Source organism: Furipterus horrens, unplaced genomic scaffold, assembly GCF_987537825.1.
Source record: "Furipterus horrens unplaced genomic scaffold, mFurHor1.1.pri manual_scaffold_2, whole genome shotgun sequence".
NCBI classification, from domain to species: domain Eukaryota; kingdom Metazoa; phylum Chordata; class Mammalia; order Chiroptera; family Furipteridae; genus Furipterus; species Furipterus horrens.
In genome coordinates, this window is record NW_028327172.1 from 96,433,895 (window position 1) to 96,450,996 (window position 17,102).

At 38.8% G+C, this 17,102-nt stretch overlaps 1 non-coding gene across 1 annotated transcript; it reads right to left on the minus strand.

Annotated features, from left to right (window-relative positions):
• Positions 1–866: 866 nt before the first annotated feature.
• LOC150019136 (U6 spliceosomal RNA) lies at positions 867–974 on the minus strand. The gene has a single exon (XR_016509406.1). It is a non-coding gene; the product is annotated as a U6 spliceosomal RNA (small nuclear RNA).
• Between the last annotated feature and the right edge of the window lie 16,128 nt (positions 975–17,102).

The window sequence follows — 17,102 nt, forward strand, 5'->3', positions numbered from 1 at the left end:
CTCTGTCATTTAATTCTGCTCTGGTCTTGATTATTTCCTTCCTTCTACTTGCTTGGGGCTTTGTTTGTTGTTGTTCCTCTAGTTCCTGTAGCTGTAGGGTTAGGTTCTTTATTTTAGATTATTCTATCCTTTTCAGGTAGGCCTGTATTGCTATGAACTTCCCTCTCGAGACTGCCTTTGCTGTGTCCCATAGCTTTTGGGCTATTGTGTGTTCATTTTCATTTGTATCCAGAAACTTTTTGATTTCTTCTTTGATTTCATTGTTAACCCATTCATTAGTTAATAGCATGTTATTTATACCCCATGAATTTGAACGTTTTTGAGTTTTTTCCTTGAGGTTGGTTTCCAGTTTTAAGCCATTGTGATCTGAGAAGATACTTGTATAATTTTAATTTTCTTGAATTTGTTGAGGCTTGTTTTGTGTCCTACCATGTAGTCTATCTTTGAGAATGTTCCATGTACATTTGAAAAGAACATATATTTTGCTTCTTTGGGGTGAAAGATTCCATATATATTAACTAAGTCCATTTGATCTAGAGTGTTGTAAAATGCCTCATTATCCTTGGTGCTTTTTTGCTTGGAAGATCTGTCCATTGTTGACAATGGGGTGTTAAAATCCCCTACTATGAGTGTTTTGCTGTCAATATCTTCTTGAAGTCCTCCAAGATTTTCCTTATATATTTAGGTGCTTCTATGTGTGTGTTCATATACATTTACAAGAATTATACGTTCTTGATGGATTTTTCCCTTAAGTATTATAAAGTGTCCTTTGTCTCTCTTTATGGCCTTTGTGATGAAATCTGTTTTGTCTGATATAAGTATTGCTACCCCTGCATTTTTTTATGTCCATTTGCTTGAAATACTTTGAAAATATGAAATCCTTCACAAATTTGTGTGTCAGCCTTGCGCAAGGGCCATGCTAATCTTCTCTGTATTGTTCTCATTTTAGTTTATTTGCTTTTTTTCTTAAGTATATTTTATTGATTATGTTGTTACAGTAGTTCCCATTTTTTCCCCTTTGCTCCCCTCTGCCCAGTACCCCCCTTCCCTCCAGCAATCTTACCCCCCTTAGTTCATGTCCATGGGTCATGCATATAAGCTCTCTGGCTTCACTCTTTCCTATATTATTCTTAACATCGCTCTGTCTATTTTGTACCAACCGATTATGCTTCTTAGTTCCTGCATCATTTCCCCATTTCTACCCCTCACCCCTCCCAGCTAATAACCCTCAAAATGACCCCCATGTCTATGATTCTGTTCCGATTCTGATTTGTCTAGTTGGGTTTTGTTTTTGTTTTTTAGATTCAGTTGTTGATAGTTGTGAGTTTGTTGTCATTTTAGTGTTCATAGTTTTGATCTTTTTCTTAAGTAAGTCTCTTTCACATTTCATATAATAATGGTTTGATGATGATGAACTCCTTTAGCTTCACCTTCTCTGGGAAGCACTTCATCTGCCCTTCCATTCTAAATGATGCTTTGCTGGATAGAGTAATCTTGGTTGTAGGTTGCTTTTCATCACATTGAATACTGCTTGCCAGTCCCTTCCTGCCTGCACAGTGTCCTCTGAGAAATCAGCTGATAGTCCTATAGTGACCCCCCTGTAGGCAACTCTCTGCCTCTCTCTCACTGCCTGCAGGTCTCTGTCTTTATCTTTCACCTTTGGCATCTCAGTCATGATGCATCCTGGAGTGGTCACCTCTGCGTCCAGCTCGCCCAGGACCGTCCATGCTTCCCAGGACTGTATGTCCATCTCTTTCACAAAAGTTGGGAAGTTTTCCTCATTTTTTTCAATTCTTGCTTTCTCATTCTGCACTGCTTGACTATATTTTATTCCTTATGTTTCAAATCATTGATCTGAACCCTGGTTTCCTTCCCTTCACCATTGGTTTTGTGTGGATTTTCCTTCGTTTCACTTAGCATAGCCTTCACTTCTTCTCTTATACATTTGCTGTACTCAAGCATATCTGTCAAACCTGTGAGCATCTTTATCACCAGCATGTTGAATTCTGCATCTGCTAGGTTGGCTATCTTCTCATCTGTTAGGTTGGCTATCTCCTTGTTGCTTAGTTCTTTCACTGGAATCTTGATCCATTTCCCCTTTTCAGCCATACTTCTCTGTCTCCTCATTCTGACAGGCTCCTGTGTTTGTTTGCCTCAGTGTCCCAAGTAGAGCTCTTGCTCCTGTTATGTTGTAAGGGGTGGAGCCTTAGGATTTCATCAGTACAGGGCGACCTGTTTCAGCACATTATGGTGCTGGATTTGGGGGAGGGGTCTGAGAGAGAACAATGCTGCCTGCCCAGCACTCACCCCTTTTCCAGGCACCTCTCCCACTTCTGCATCAGACTGACGCCCCTCTAGCTGCTTCCCTGGATGTCGCTCCCAGAGTGGGTGGGTTTGCAGATGTTCTAGGACCATTGGGGCCCTTTAAACAAGTGGACTCTGCTGAGACTGGCAGTTTCTGCCTCCACGCCAACCCCCATTGGTCTGTACAGTCAGAAACAATGGGGTTTGATTTTCCCAGTGCTGGGACCATCAGCTGCACGTCCTGTGAAGAGCTGGGAACGCTCCCCAGGTATTCCTCTTGACTTTTAAAATGTGTGACTGTGCTCTCTGCTGGCCTGCCGCTGCCACCGCTGCTGCCGCTGCTGCCTCTGCTGCCTCTTCCGTTGTTGCCGCCACTGTTGTCACCACTATCACACTGCATCTTCTCTGCCCCAGCTCTGCCCCTCCTACCTGTCTGGATGAGTATTTCTTCTTTATATCTTTGTTGTATGGACTTCCATGAACTTTGATTTTCTGTAACTTCTGGTTGTTTCTAGTTTTGAGGTAGTTTTATTTCTTCTTAGTTGTGGAGGGAGATGCAGCATGTCTGTCTACCCCTCCATCTTGGCCAGAAGTCCAGTTTATGTGTTTTTGGAGTGAGCACTCTACCTTTCTATTTTTGCTCACTTTATCTCCCACCTGGAATGGACTTTGTCAGGTATATTATTTTAATGTTATTTAGCTTACTTAGTCTTATTTTCATTAAATATATGGATTCTTTACACTTTGGAAAGATAAAATTTTAAAAAATTATTTATTTATTTGTTTATTTATTTATTTATTTTTAGAGAGAGGGGAAAGGAGAAAGAGAGGGAGAGAAACATCACTGTGTATTTGCCTCTCACTTGTGCCCCCAACTGGAGACCTGACGTGCAACCTAGTCGTGTACCCTGACTGGGAATCAAACCAGCGACATTTGGCTCGCAGGCCAATGCTCAATCCACTGAGCCACAGCAGCCAGAGCCTGGAAAGATGAAAATTTTAATGTCCCCTTCCCATTGCAAACTGTGGTAGTTTAGGAATGTCAGGCTAGAAACATTTTCCCAAGGAAAAACATATTCACCTCTATAAATTACGAAGGAAAAAAAGAAGGTCAACACTTTCTTCAGCATGATGAAGCATTGTTAAATGCTGGAATAGAAATATTGCTTGAAACATGAAAATATTTTTTAAATTTATGGATATATAAAGTTTTTTTTAAACAACCCATCCTATGAAATCATTCTGAACAAATTTCACACACTCATCAACTTTCTAATCTAAACTTTCATCACTATTTATTTCACTTACCCCATGCCCAGCTCATTTTTCTATAGCTCTCGCCTTTGCAAAATATCAGGATTATTCCACTCATCTATCTACTTGATGTGGTTTAGGTCATTAGCTACAACTTTGTTCAATTTTCCAGTTTTTAGTCACTCTCTGGTCCAGCATGTATAGTACAGTAATTACACATTTACACAATGGAGGATGATGTATATTTCCCAGCAAATTTAACTCTTTTCTTTCTTTTTTATTGCAATTTACTAACAGAGTAGGGAATTAGAGATAGTATCTCTAAAGATTGTGACCTCAGAGAGACTCCAGAGATGGCATGCTCTGGGGTCATTTCCCGCACTACTCCCTGTCCCCAGAAGCAAGTCCACTGTTGTTCATATATTTTGTATAGGTTAACTTTCTCATGAGTTGTGTGTAAAACTTTATTCCTCTAGCCGAGCAATGGAAAACATGTGGACATTCAGAGAAATAGCACTTTAAAATTATGCCTATTCTTTGAGCATTATGACTGCCTTCCTCGGGGAATGTGTGAAGTCTCTTGGAGAAAAAGAAGAAAGAAGAGAAAATATAAAATCAAATCACTTGGGCCCTAGACTGGTGGCTTCACTGGTTGGAACATTGTACAGTATACCAAAAGGTTGTGGTTAGGGCACATAATTAGATTTAGGGTTCCATCCCCAGTCAGGACATGTATGATAGGCAACCGATTGATATCTGTCTCTTCATCTTTCTGTCTCTGTTTCTCTTTCTTCTCCCTCTTCTATCTCTAAAGTCAATAAACACATCCTCATGTGAGAATTTTTAAAAGTCAAGTGAATTGGGACACAGAGGGTTATTATAGTCACAATCTATTATCTGAAATTCTAAACTCATATAGCTCTGAGACCTTTTTTTATTTATTGGTTTCTCATATCAGGCCAAATATGACCAGATCTGAACTCACATAGCAAGAGACTTAATCTGACTTGGTCCCAGGCTACTGTTTTTATTTATCCCACTTCATATGAAGAATCATAGATTTGCCACAGAAGTATTAATGTGTTTGATTAGAAAGTGCACTTGTATCCCATTGGAATATGACATATACACCATATTTATTTACTGAAACTTGAAAAATTCTGATAGTGAATATATTTGGCCATCAGAACTTTGAATAAAGCTAAATAAACTATAATGCAAGAGAAACTATCTTGATTTTAAACATCCTTCTCTTGAGATAGCATAATGATCCATCTAATACACATGCTTTAGTGTCTTACACCAGCAATTCTTAAATGTTAGGTAGATCTCAAACCTATGAATCTTTCCATCCCCCCTCTTCACCCACCCTCATTTCCATTGCCCATCATTACAATCACCTCGTTTATTTGTTTGCCTCTGTCACCCTTTGTTGTACTTGCTTGGCATATCTACATTTTGTTTCAACTGATTGTCTATCTACTTTTTGTCCTTGACCAAAGCAGCTGAACACTGGGAGGGCGGGGGGGCAGATCACATAATAGTACTGACTGATCTCATTTAAATTGATAATCACATTCTCTACCAGAAACTGTTGGATAGATCTGCTTTATTTCCCAGGTAAGTTTTCTTTCCTGCTTGCTTATATGGTTATGTCACACCTCCTTGTCTCCTTGTAAAATATCTATATTCACCTACCCTTCTCACTCAGATGAAGACTTCAATTCATACTTCATTGAAAAACATAAGCAGAAAACAAAAATGAATTCATTTATCTTCTCTCCACCAATCTATCAACCTACTTGCTATCTGTATTTGTCTAACCTAACCTAACCAACTTAACTACCCATACGTATGTAGTATTTCTTCTCTCCTATTTTAACAGAAGAAATATCCTTGTTTCTACCTAAAGCTATCTCCTCTGTCAATCTCTCTGATCCTCTCAAGAACTTTGGGGTCTCTCTCTCCCTCCCTATTTCTCCTCCCCGCATCATGAGTTTATACACTGACACTTTCTCACTTGCACTAAAATATGCCATAGTATTTGCTATATGCCCTCCATGCCGCTTCTCTGTTTTCATCACAACGCAATTTAAAACAGAAGTCATTAGCATCACTCCCTCTCCACCACAATTCCACCAGGCTATCACTGCCACCATAACTCTGGTATCACTTTTGTCAAGGTCACAATGACCATATGTAGTAGTCACTTCTCTAGCCTCACCCTAAATTTTTAGTTGTCCCAAATTTGGCCTTTCTCTTCTAAAACCACTGTCTTATTTCAACTTCTGTTGACAACACAATTTTCTGATTTTTTTCTTACCTTTTTGGTTATCTCTTCCACATCATTTGCTGCCTGTCCAACCTCTACAAGTAGGGGTGTCTCAGAAATCAGTATGGTGTTCTTCTCTCTTCCCTATTTCACTGGATGATTTTTATCCAATCCTATGGCTTTACATAAGACCCCAAACTTGACACCCCAAGTAGGCCTGGTCTTAAAAATTGGATCCACATATCTAATTGTCAGTGTAATTCTCCACTGGAAAATGTATTGGTTACCTTAAACAACACTTAAACACAGAAACCTTGATATTTTTCCACTCGAGCTGTACTTCTCCATATCCTCCTGTTAGTAAATAGTAAACACCACCATTCATCAGCTGTTCAAGCCAAAATCTAACTCCCTCATTCTGTTAATGGCAAAATGCAATCCATTGGTAAGTCCTACCACATTCATTCCTAAAATATGTCCTGATTCCAGTCTTTTCTCTCCATTTCCCTACTTTAAACTCCCAATATGTCACACTTAAATTGTTATAGTAGCTTTTGTATGTCTTCCTTTGTATACTCTCACTTCTCTATAATGAATTCTCTACATAGCAGCTAAAACAAATTTTAAACATCTACATGTACATCTCTGTCCTGTCTCAAACTCTTCTGTGGCTCTCATTTCACTCAGAATAATTCCAAACTCTTAGCCTTGGCCCACAGGCTGTGATGACTTGGGCAGGCCTTGTGTCTCAGGCTTCTTTCCTGCCCTTCTTCACATTCTCCCTCTCCACTGCTACCCAGCTGTTTTCCCTTCTCCCTCTTCTCCACACACATCAAGCTTTTTCTTTTTTTTTTAATTTTTATTTTTTGGTTATTCAATTACAGTTGTCCCATTTTTCCCCCATTGGTCCCCCCTCCCAGCCCATCCTTTCTCCCACAATTATATCCCTCCCCGTTGTCCATATCCATGAGTCATTCATTCATATACGTTCCTTGACTAGACCCTTCCTTTACTTATCCCCCTTCTCTCCCTCCGCCCTCCCCACTACTGACAACTATTCTAGTCTTTGCCTATTTAGTTCGTTTGTTTGTGTTGCTCTTTAGTTTCCTGTATTGGGTGATATCATATGGTATTTTGCTTTCTTTGCCTGGCTTATTTCACTAAGCATAATTCTCTCTAGTTCCATCCATGTTGTCGCAAATGGCAGGAGCTCCTTCTTTCTTTCTGCTACATAGTATTCCATTGTGTTTCACACATCACTTGTTCTTACCTCTGCTTGCAATTTCCCCTCCGTGATCTCTACATTTCTGTTTCTTTAAAAAAATTTTTTTATCATTCAGCTTTCAATTTAAAAGTCACCCCCCAGTCAATCTGCCACATCCCTCTGCATGACAGAAATTAGAGTCATTGTTGGCATTTCTCCCTTAGCCCTCACATTCAGCTGATCAACAATCTTTATTTTCTCCCTTCAATCTTGCTAAAGTCCATTCATTTTGCTCTCTCTTCACTGCCAAAACCCCAGTATAAGTCACTTTTCTCTCTTACCTGAACTATAGCAGTAGCCTACCAGCCATCACCTATATTTTTACTTGCTCCTTTCTATTCTGTGTACATCCATCACAAAGTTGCCTTACATAGACAACTTCAGTGGCTTCTCATTGCTCTTAGGATGGATTTCAAAATCCTTAACAGGATCTCTAAATCTCTGATCTGGCCTCAGCATTTCTCTTCAGCTGCACCTTTTCATACATAAGCATTTTTTCAGTTTCTTGAATATTTCACATCCCCTTCCAGCTAAGCACATGTCTTTTCCTTGACTTTTTGTAATTCCTGCTCATTCTTCAATTAGCTTAGAAATTCTTTTCACAAAAATGACTTTCCTGAGTCCCCGCTAAAACTAGATTTGCTCCTCTTGTCCTATAGCATTATAACATCCTATACTTCTCATTCATTGCATATGTTAGGTTGTATTTAATTCATTCCTCTTTACTGTATGTCTCCTTTAAAAGATTATGTCTCATCAACTAAAGTAAATGGCATGAGCTTGGAGATCAGCTTCCCTGGGTTCTAAATTCTGGTTTCTCTTCTTTCTAGCTATGTGAACATCAATGGATTATTTAAACTTTCTTAATCTAAAATTAAAGTAATTATAGTACCTAGCAGATAGACTTGTTTTGAGTCTTTAAAGAGTTAACAAATGTAAAGCACTTAATAAATCATTGTGATTGTCATTATTATTGTGAGGGCTGGGGATTAGGTCTCTCTTATTCATCAGGACATGTCCAATAAGTACTTGTCAAATAAGTAAATAATATTTTTCACAAGTTAATTAAGAGCAAAATTAACCTTATTAAATGTGTAAATATGAACTAGGCACTTTAGGGGATGTGGAGATTAACAAAACATAGTTTTTACAAGCAAGGAATTTTTGAACTCAGCTAATGAGAATGAGACACAGAAACATGGTGTCCTCCAAGGGAAGGGCTGCAGCTGACACATCTTTGTCTCCTGGGCATTTTCCCTGGAGACAAGCTCATAGATTATGCTCAGTGTGTGCCTGCTGAGCAAGCATCCACTGACTGCCCCATGGAGGACCACCTGGAGAGCTCGGGGGAGAACAAGAGGTGAAATGAAGGATGACAGGAAGTGAGAGGCATTGCAGGAAAAGAAAAACAAAGGCACAAAGCTGAGAAAGCAAACATGGAATGCAATAGTCTGAATGTGGAGCAGCAGTTCTCCAGTGGTCTTGGAACCAGCATGGTCAACATCAGCTGAGAACTTATTAGAGATGCAAATTGTTGAACCTCCCCAGATTTACTGAATCAGAGAATTCTGGGGGTGAGACCCAACAATTTGTGTTTCAACAATTCTTCCATTTGATTCTGATAAAAAGTTTGAGAACTTCCAAGTTTGAAATCAATAGGTCTAGACCAGTGGTTCTCATTGGTATTATTTGAACACATAGAGGATTCACAAAGGTGTACCAAGGGATGCATGTAGTAACTTCATTTAAAGCCCCCAAATACATTCAATAGGCAAGCACGGCAGTTAATGCATAGTTATGACTGGTCCAAATATCACTGGTTTCAACCATCATATAGCTTTTAAATATTTTTTAAACCACATTTTGGGGATGAAAAATAGGACTTTAATAAATACATAAATAAATGTTAATGTTAGAATATAAGTTATTAAGAACATGATAAAATTTCTACAAATTTGCCTCAAGATGATCTTCACCAAATCTACAAGTTATGTATCAAAATTCTTGTAAAGCTCATTAATACGTCTGAAATGCTTTAAAAATAGATTAAAAAGTGGAAAACTATTATAGTTATCATATCTAGTTTAGCTTTCCACCTAATAAAAATGTGTTATTTGGAAAATACTTGCAAATTACAGCCTAAAAACTTCTTTTGGATCATCATTAGAACTAAACAGTAATATAACAAACCAGTTGATTTTTATACTGTGAAATGCAAGAATTCTAAATAGCTACTAAAGTAGTCAATTCCTGATGGTGTAACATGTAATTAATTTTCATTTACATTTTAATCTACATCAGTCCCCAAATCACACAAAGTATCATTTTGAAATTTCTTACTAAACCACCCGCTTTCTTACATAATGTAAATCAAATAGTATGTGTCACATTCCGACTAGAAAGAATTAAAAATGTTTATACATAGTATTAATATTATGGAGGCCTATATTAAATAAATCTTATAGTATAAGTTTTAATCAGACACCATCTAAAATTTAAGTATATTTGATTGATAATGCTGTTACGGTTGTCCCATTTTTTTTTTCCCTTTGCTCCACTCCACTCAGTACCCTCCTTCCCTCTAGAAATCCCACCCCCCTTAGTTCATGTCCCCGGGTCATGTAAATAAGTTCTTTGGCTTCATCCTTTCCTATATTATTCTTAACTTTCCCCTGTCTATTTTGTACCAACCAATTATGCTCCTTAATTCCTGCACCATTTCCCCATTTCTCTCCCTTCCCCCTTCTAGCTGATAACCCTTGAAATGATCCCCATACCTATGATTCTGTTTCTATTCTGGTTTGCTTAGTTGGATTTTGTTTTTACTTTTTAGATTCAGTTGTTGATAGTTGTGAGTTTGTTGTCATTTTAATGTTCATAGTTTTTATCTTTTTTTTATTAAATAAGTCCCTTTAACATTTCATGTAATAATGGCTTGGTGATGATGAACTCCTTTAGCTTTAGCTTTTCTGAGAAGTACTTAAATCTAGCCTTCCAGTCTAAATGATAGCTTTTCTGGATAGAGTAATCTCAGTTGTAGGTCCTTTCTTTTCATCACATTGAATACTTCTCACCAGTCCCTTCTTGCCTGACAACTTTCTTTTGAGAAATCAGCTGATGGTCTTTGTAGGTAACTCTCTTTTTTTCTCTAGCTCAGCTGTTCTCAACCAATGGGCCGCGACCCCTTTGGGGGTTGAACGACCCTTTCACAAGGGTCACCTAAGACCATCAGAAAACATATATATAATTACATATTCTTTTTGTGATTAATCACCATGCTTTAATTATGTTCAATTATGTAACAATGAAAATACATCCTGCATATCAGATATTTACATTAAGATTTATAACAGTAACAAAATTACAGTTATGAAGTAGCAACAAAAATAATTTTATGGTTGGGGATCACCACAACATGAGGAGCTGTATTAAAGGGTCACAGCATTAGGAAGGTTGAGATCCACTGTTCTAGCTGTTTTAAGATTCTCTCTTTATCTTGAACATTTGTCATTTTAATTATGATGTGTCTTGGTGTGGTCTTCTATGGGTCTTGCTTATTTGGGACTCTCTGCTTTCTAGATTTGTATGTCTATTTCCCTCACCAAATTTCAGAAGTTTTCTTTTATTATTCTTTCAAACAAGCTTTTAATTTCTTGTTCTTCCTCTTCTTCTTCTGGCACCCCCATGATTCTAATGTTGGCACATTTAAAGTTGTCCCAGATATTCCTAAGCCTCTCCTCACTTTTTTCAATTCTTGTTTCCTCATTCTGTACTGGTTGGCTAATTTTTTCTTCCTTATGTTCCAAATTATTGATTTGAACCCTGGTTTCCTTCCCTTCCCCATTGGTTTTGTGTGGATTTTCATTTGTTTCATTTAGCATAGCCTTCACTTCTTCCCTTATGTGTTTTCTGTACTTAAGCATATCTGTCAAGCCTGTGAGCATCTTTATCATCAGTGTTTTCAATTCTACATCTGTTAGGTTGGCTATCGCCTCGTCACTTAGTTCTCCCACTGGAACCTTGATCCATTCCCTTTTGGGCCATACTGTTCTGTTTCCTCATCTTGACAGGCTCCTGTATTTGTTTGCTTCTGTGTCTTAGGTAGAGCTGTCACACCTGTTATGTTATAAGGTGGGGAGCCTTAGGTATTCATCAGTACAGGGCAACCTGTTTCATCATGTTGTGGCACTGGATGGGGAAGAGAGGTCTGAGAGGGTACAATGTCACTTGTTCAGTGCTTGCCCCTTTTCCAGGCACTTCTCCCACTCCTATATGGGACTAATGCCTCTCTAGTTGTTGCCCTGGCTGTTGTTCCCAGAGTGAGTGGGTCTGCAGATGTTCTAGGACCATGGGGGCCCTTTAAACAAGTGGAATCTGCTGAGAGACTGTTTCTGCCTCTATCCTAACCCCCACTGCTTTTCACAGTCAGAAGCAATGAGACTTTATTTTCCCTGGTGCTAGAACCTTGAGCTGCATGGTCTGGTATGGTGCTTGGAGAGTTCCCCAGGTGCCCCTCCCTACTTTTTAAAATGTGTGACTGTGCTTTCTGCCGACCTGCCACTGCCACTGCCACCATCACACCATGTCCTCTCCACCCTCGCTCTGCTTCTCCTACCTGTCTGGATGAGTATTTTTTCTTTATATCTTTGTTTGTTGGACTTCCATTCAGCTTGTTTTTCTGGAACTTCTGGTTATGTCTAGTTTTGAGTAGTAGTATTTTTTCTTAGTTGTGGAGGGAGATGCAGCATGTCTATCTAGTCCTCCATCTTGGCCAGAAGTCCTCCCATACCTGTATTTTTAAAGAGTAGTTAAAGCATACTATGCCTGGTTTTATTTGTTTATTTATTTATCTTTTTATTTATTTGTAGGAGAATCGTTTTGTACACATGTTACACTGGTCACTAACTTTTCCTTATACCTGGTAAAGACCATTGATCAAGATAAGACTTGATTTAATTAGAATCCTTATAAATGTGTCTTTCTTATTTTATAGATGAAACTCTCACACTATTATTGAAAGTAAATTATATTTTAAGTACACTCAGTTTTTAGTCACTAAAGTATGTTAATTTGATCATTTGTAAAATAGATTAATCTCATTCTATTTTCCACCTTTATTATTTTTCTCCGGTTCTTTATACAATTGCAAGGTCCGATGGTTCACATATTTATATTGATATGAAGGTGGATCCTTGTTCAGTGTATGAAAAGAAAGTGGGAATGAAAGCTAGATTATCAGATTCTTATCTTTATCTTGGTCTTGGAGATTCAGATACCAAATAATATAGCTCTTAAAATTAGGAAAATATAGATATACTGGATTGAATTTCTTTTTCTATATACATTTTGATGATCAAAATACTTAGATACCATTTAGTACACAGAAACAAACAAACAACAAACATCACTCATTGGTATACCATTGAAAGGTACCTTTTTTGGGGCTTTCAAAGGTTCTTGTCAAGGAATATTTTAAATACAAAATGCTATTGAAAATTAAATTTTGTGAAAAGAAACATTTATATATGTATTACACATATTTTAGATAGTAACATTATATATAATATATATTTAAATTCATATTTTTTTCATATTACTCAGTATACTATTAAAATACATATTTTAAAAATTTTTCATGTAAAAGTAAACTAACCTGATGAAACTAAAGTAGAACTGTAGTTTTTAACTTTGTAGGTAGCTATCTTGTTTAAATTACTTTAATAGATGGCGGAGGAGTGAGGGGAGGCTGCGCTTTCAGGCTACCGAGACCTGTCTGCAGTTTGGGCTAATTGCAGACAGAACATCTCAGTGAGCAGCTGGACACTGGCAGTAATCGAGCCATGGCACTGCTGGATTAGAGAAAAACCATCTGGTAACAACCTGTTTAGTGAGGATAGCGGAGGAAAAGGGGACGAAACGGAATTCCTGATTGAGGTGGCTGCCTGAGCTGCAGCTGGAAGTACACAAAGGCTTTTTGGCGACCACAGGCTTCCCCAGAGGGGAGTCAGGAGGAAAGAAGATCTCTGCCCACTGGCAGAGACGGGACTTGACCAGGTGGCATTGATGCTGGAAGATGGGAGACAGCGTGCTGTTGTACAAGTGAAAATGTAATTTTTCTTTTATATTTTTTTCTTGTGAACTGCAGAGAGGGAGGGAAAGTTTGGGGGTGATAGGACATTCTTGAGGAGCGCAGGCGCAGAAGTGCGCTGACCCACTCCCCAACCCTTCCCTTGGGTCTCGCGGGTGCGCATAGGGAAGTGCCCTCATTCACTGGCCCAGGTGTGCAGGGCCGCGCGTCCAGGTGCCCCTTGGACACACCCCAACGGACATAAGATCAGTGCCCCAAAGGGTGCAGAGAGGGCCCACTGAACACACAGAAGACTGTGCGCAGTCACCCCTGGCCAACTGCAGTGGGTGCCAGGCCAGAGTGCCAGGCCGGAGCGCAGAGCACTTGCTCAGGTTCTGCTCGAGCGGACCCAGATGGGCGAGGGAAGACTGGCAACTGTGTCATGGGAACAGCGCGCGGCAACAACTCACAGACACTCACTTCCATTGTGTACAAGTGTCCGGGGCCCTGCCCTAAGAGGAGAGAGACCAACTCCTGGAGCTCGGCTCAGCGGGGACTAAGGGCATGGGCGTGCGAGCGAGAAAACACCTCAGCCCGGCTACAATAGGTGCCAATCGCAGGGCAAGCTCTCAGGCCGCCCCACGTATGCAGGGGCACACACACAAGGACACCTCACCGCGAGCACGAAAACACCTCGGCCAGGTTACCATAGGTGCCAATTGTGGGACAAGCTCTCAGGCTGCACCGGGCCTGCAGGGGTGTGCGCACAAGGACACCTCAGCTGGCTCCAGAGGGCAGCAAGGGAGAGTGCTGTGCCGGCCACCGCGGGCACACAACATTGTTGCGAGGAACAAGAACCTCTGAACCGCCACATTAGACCAGCTGGGGAACGCAGAAAAAGAAGACAACACACCAAGGCTGAACTGAGTAAAAACATTCTTCCCCACCTTCCTTGAAAAAAAGGGAAAGGAAGGAGAGGAGAGGAGGGGAGGGAGAAGAAAGGAAGAAGGAGGGGGAAACACACACACACACACACACACACACACACACTATATCGCTAGTGTGTTCTATATAATCTCTCCTTTTCATCCTTCCTTTTTAATCGTTGTTTATTTGTTTGTGTGTCTAGTTTAGCCCTCCTTTTACTCTAAATAAATAGAATATAATTACTATATAAATCCAATACAATACAATCCCACTTTCTTACTACATTCTGCATTCTTCCATCCCTTTCTTCTATTTTTATTAACATATAATGTAAATATTACCTACTGGCTTGCATAGTCTCAACTACTATTAATCTATCATCCCCTCTCTCAAAAATCTTATTTTTCCTCCCTAAAAACAACTCGTATCTATTTTTCTTATAGTATAAAAGCTCTAATCTCCTTATATTTATATTAATACTGGCTCGTTGGCTTACGATAGTGGGATAGAGGGTAGGGGATATTTTTAAGGGTGTAGGTCTCCTGCCTGGGCTGTGTGTTTATGTTTTTAACAGCATCTCCACAAAAGAACTCAAGACAAAGTGGATAGAGTGATTCTCAATCAACTAGCCAGAAGGAAGATCCTACCAAAGAACATTTGAAATATAACCAGACAGCATAAACAAACGACATAAAGGGTAAACCAAGAACATTAGGCTCAGGAGATCAAAGAGACTGCACCACTGAAACCCACAGATCTCCTATAAAGAATCTCACACCACAAAAGTGGAAAGTCAAAGCAGACCATCCCCCCTCCAAATAAAAACAAAAAAGAAGAATCCAACATGGTAAGATGCAAAAATAACCCCTCAATGAAAAGAAAAGAGGAATCCTCAGAAAGAGAGGTAGATGAAATAGACATAGCACAAATGTCAGACATGGAATTCAAAACAATGGTGGTAAAGAAGATCGATATACTCGACAACCTTAAAAACAACTATGAAAACCTCCAAGGAAGCTACCAACAGCTCCAAGAAAATTACAGGGAACTTATGGAGAAATACACCAGCATAAAAAAGCACATAGAAACTATCAACAAGAACCAGGAAGAAATGAAGAATTCAATCTCTGAACTGAAAAACACAGTAGAATCAGTCAAAAGCAGACTAAACGAAGCAGAGGATCGGATTAGTGAGTTAGAAGATAATGTAGAGAAAAACTCTCGGACAATCCAGCAAAATGAAAAAAGATTGAAAAAATATGAACAAGATGTAAGGCAATTACAGGACAGCATGAGAAGAAATAATATCAGGATCACCGGAATTAGAGAGGGAGAAGAAAAGGAACATGGAATTGAAAAACTAATGGGAGAAATAGTGACAGAAAATTTTCTGAACGTGATGAGAGAAAAAGTGATACAAGTTCAGGAAGCACAGAGAGTTCCAATGAAGAGGAACCCCCAAAAACCCACTCCAAGGCACATCATAATTAAAATGGCAACATTCCAAGACAAAGAGAGAATCCTAAAAGCAGCAAGAGAAAAACAGCAAATAACTTACAAGGGAGCTCCAATCAGGCTATCAACTGATTTCTCAACAGAAACATTACAAGCCAGAAGGAAATGGTCAAAAATACTTCAAGCAATGAAAAACAAAGGCCTACAACCAAGAATACTCTACCCAGCAAGGCTCTCATTCAAAAAGAAGGTGAAATAAGGAGTTTCTCAGACAAAGGAAGACTGAAAGAATACATCTACAGCAAACCAGCATTGCAAGAGATGCTAAAGGGAGTGTTCTAAGAAAAAAGAAGAAAAAAAAAAAAGAGAGAGGAGAGGAACAGAGGTACAAAGGGAAATGAATAAATACACATCAATAATAACCTTAAATGTAAATGGATTCAATGCTCCCATTCAATGACATAGGGTAATGGAATGGATAAGAAAACAGGACCCACATATTTGCTGTCTACAAGAAACACACCTCAAAACAAAAGATTTACACAGACTGAAAGTAAAGATATATAAAAAAATATTACAAGAAAACGGACCAGAAAAAAAAGCCAGGGTAGCAGTCCTCATATCAGACAAAACGGACTTCAAAGCAAGGGCAATAAAAAGAGACAAAGAAGGACATTTCATAATACTTAAAGGAACAATCCATCAAGAAGATATGACATTGATAAACATATATGCACCCAACATAGGAGCACCCAAATACATAAAGCAAATACTAGAAGACCACGAGAAGGATATCAACAACACAGTCATAGTAGGGGACTTCAACACTCCATTATCAACAATAGACAGATCATCGAAGCAAAGAAACACCAAGGATATACAGGCACTGAACAACACACTAAACCACATGGACTTAACTGATATATACAGAATTTTTCACCCCAAAGAAGCAAAATATACATTCTTTTCAAAGGCACATGGGACATTTTCAAAGATAGACCACTTGATAGGCACAAAACAAGCCTCAACAAATTCAAGAAAATTGAAATCATATCAAGCATCTTTTCAGATCACAATGCCTTGAAAATAAAAATCAACCTCAGAGAAAAAAATCAAAGAAACCCAAACTCATGGAGAATGAATAACATGTTATTAAATAATGAATGGGTTAACAATGACATCAAAGAAGAAATGAAGAAATTTCTAGAAACTAATGATAATGAGCACACAATAAACCAAAACCTGTGGGACACAGCAAAAGCAGTCCTGAGAGGAAAGTTCATGGCAATACAAGCATATCTGAAAAGGGTAGAAGAATCTCAAATAAAAAATCTAATCCTAAAGCTACAAGAACTAGAACAACAACAACAAACAAAGCCTAGGGCAAGTAGAAGAAACGAAATCATCAAGATCAGAGCAGAACTAAATGACATAGAGACTAAACAAACAATCCAAAAGATCAACAAAACTAGGAGCTGGTTCTTTGAAAAAATAAACAAAATCGACAAACCTCTAGCCAGTCTAATCAAGAAAAAAAGAGAGGAGACCCAAATAAACAA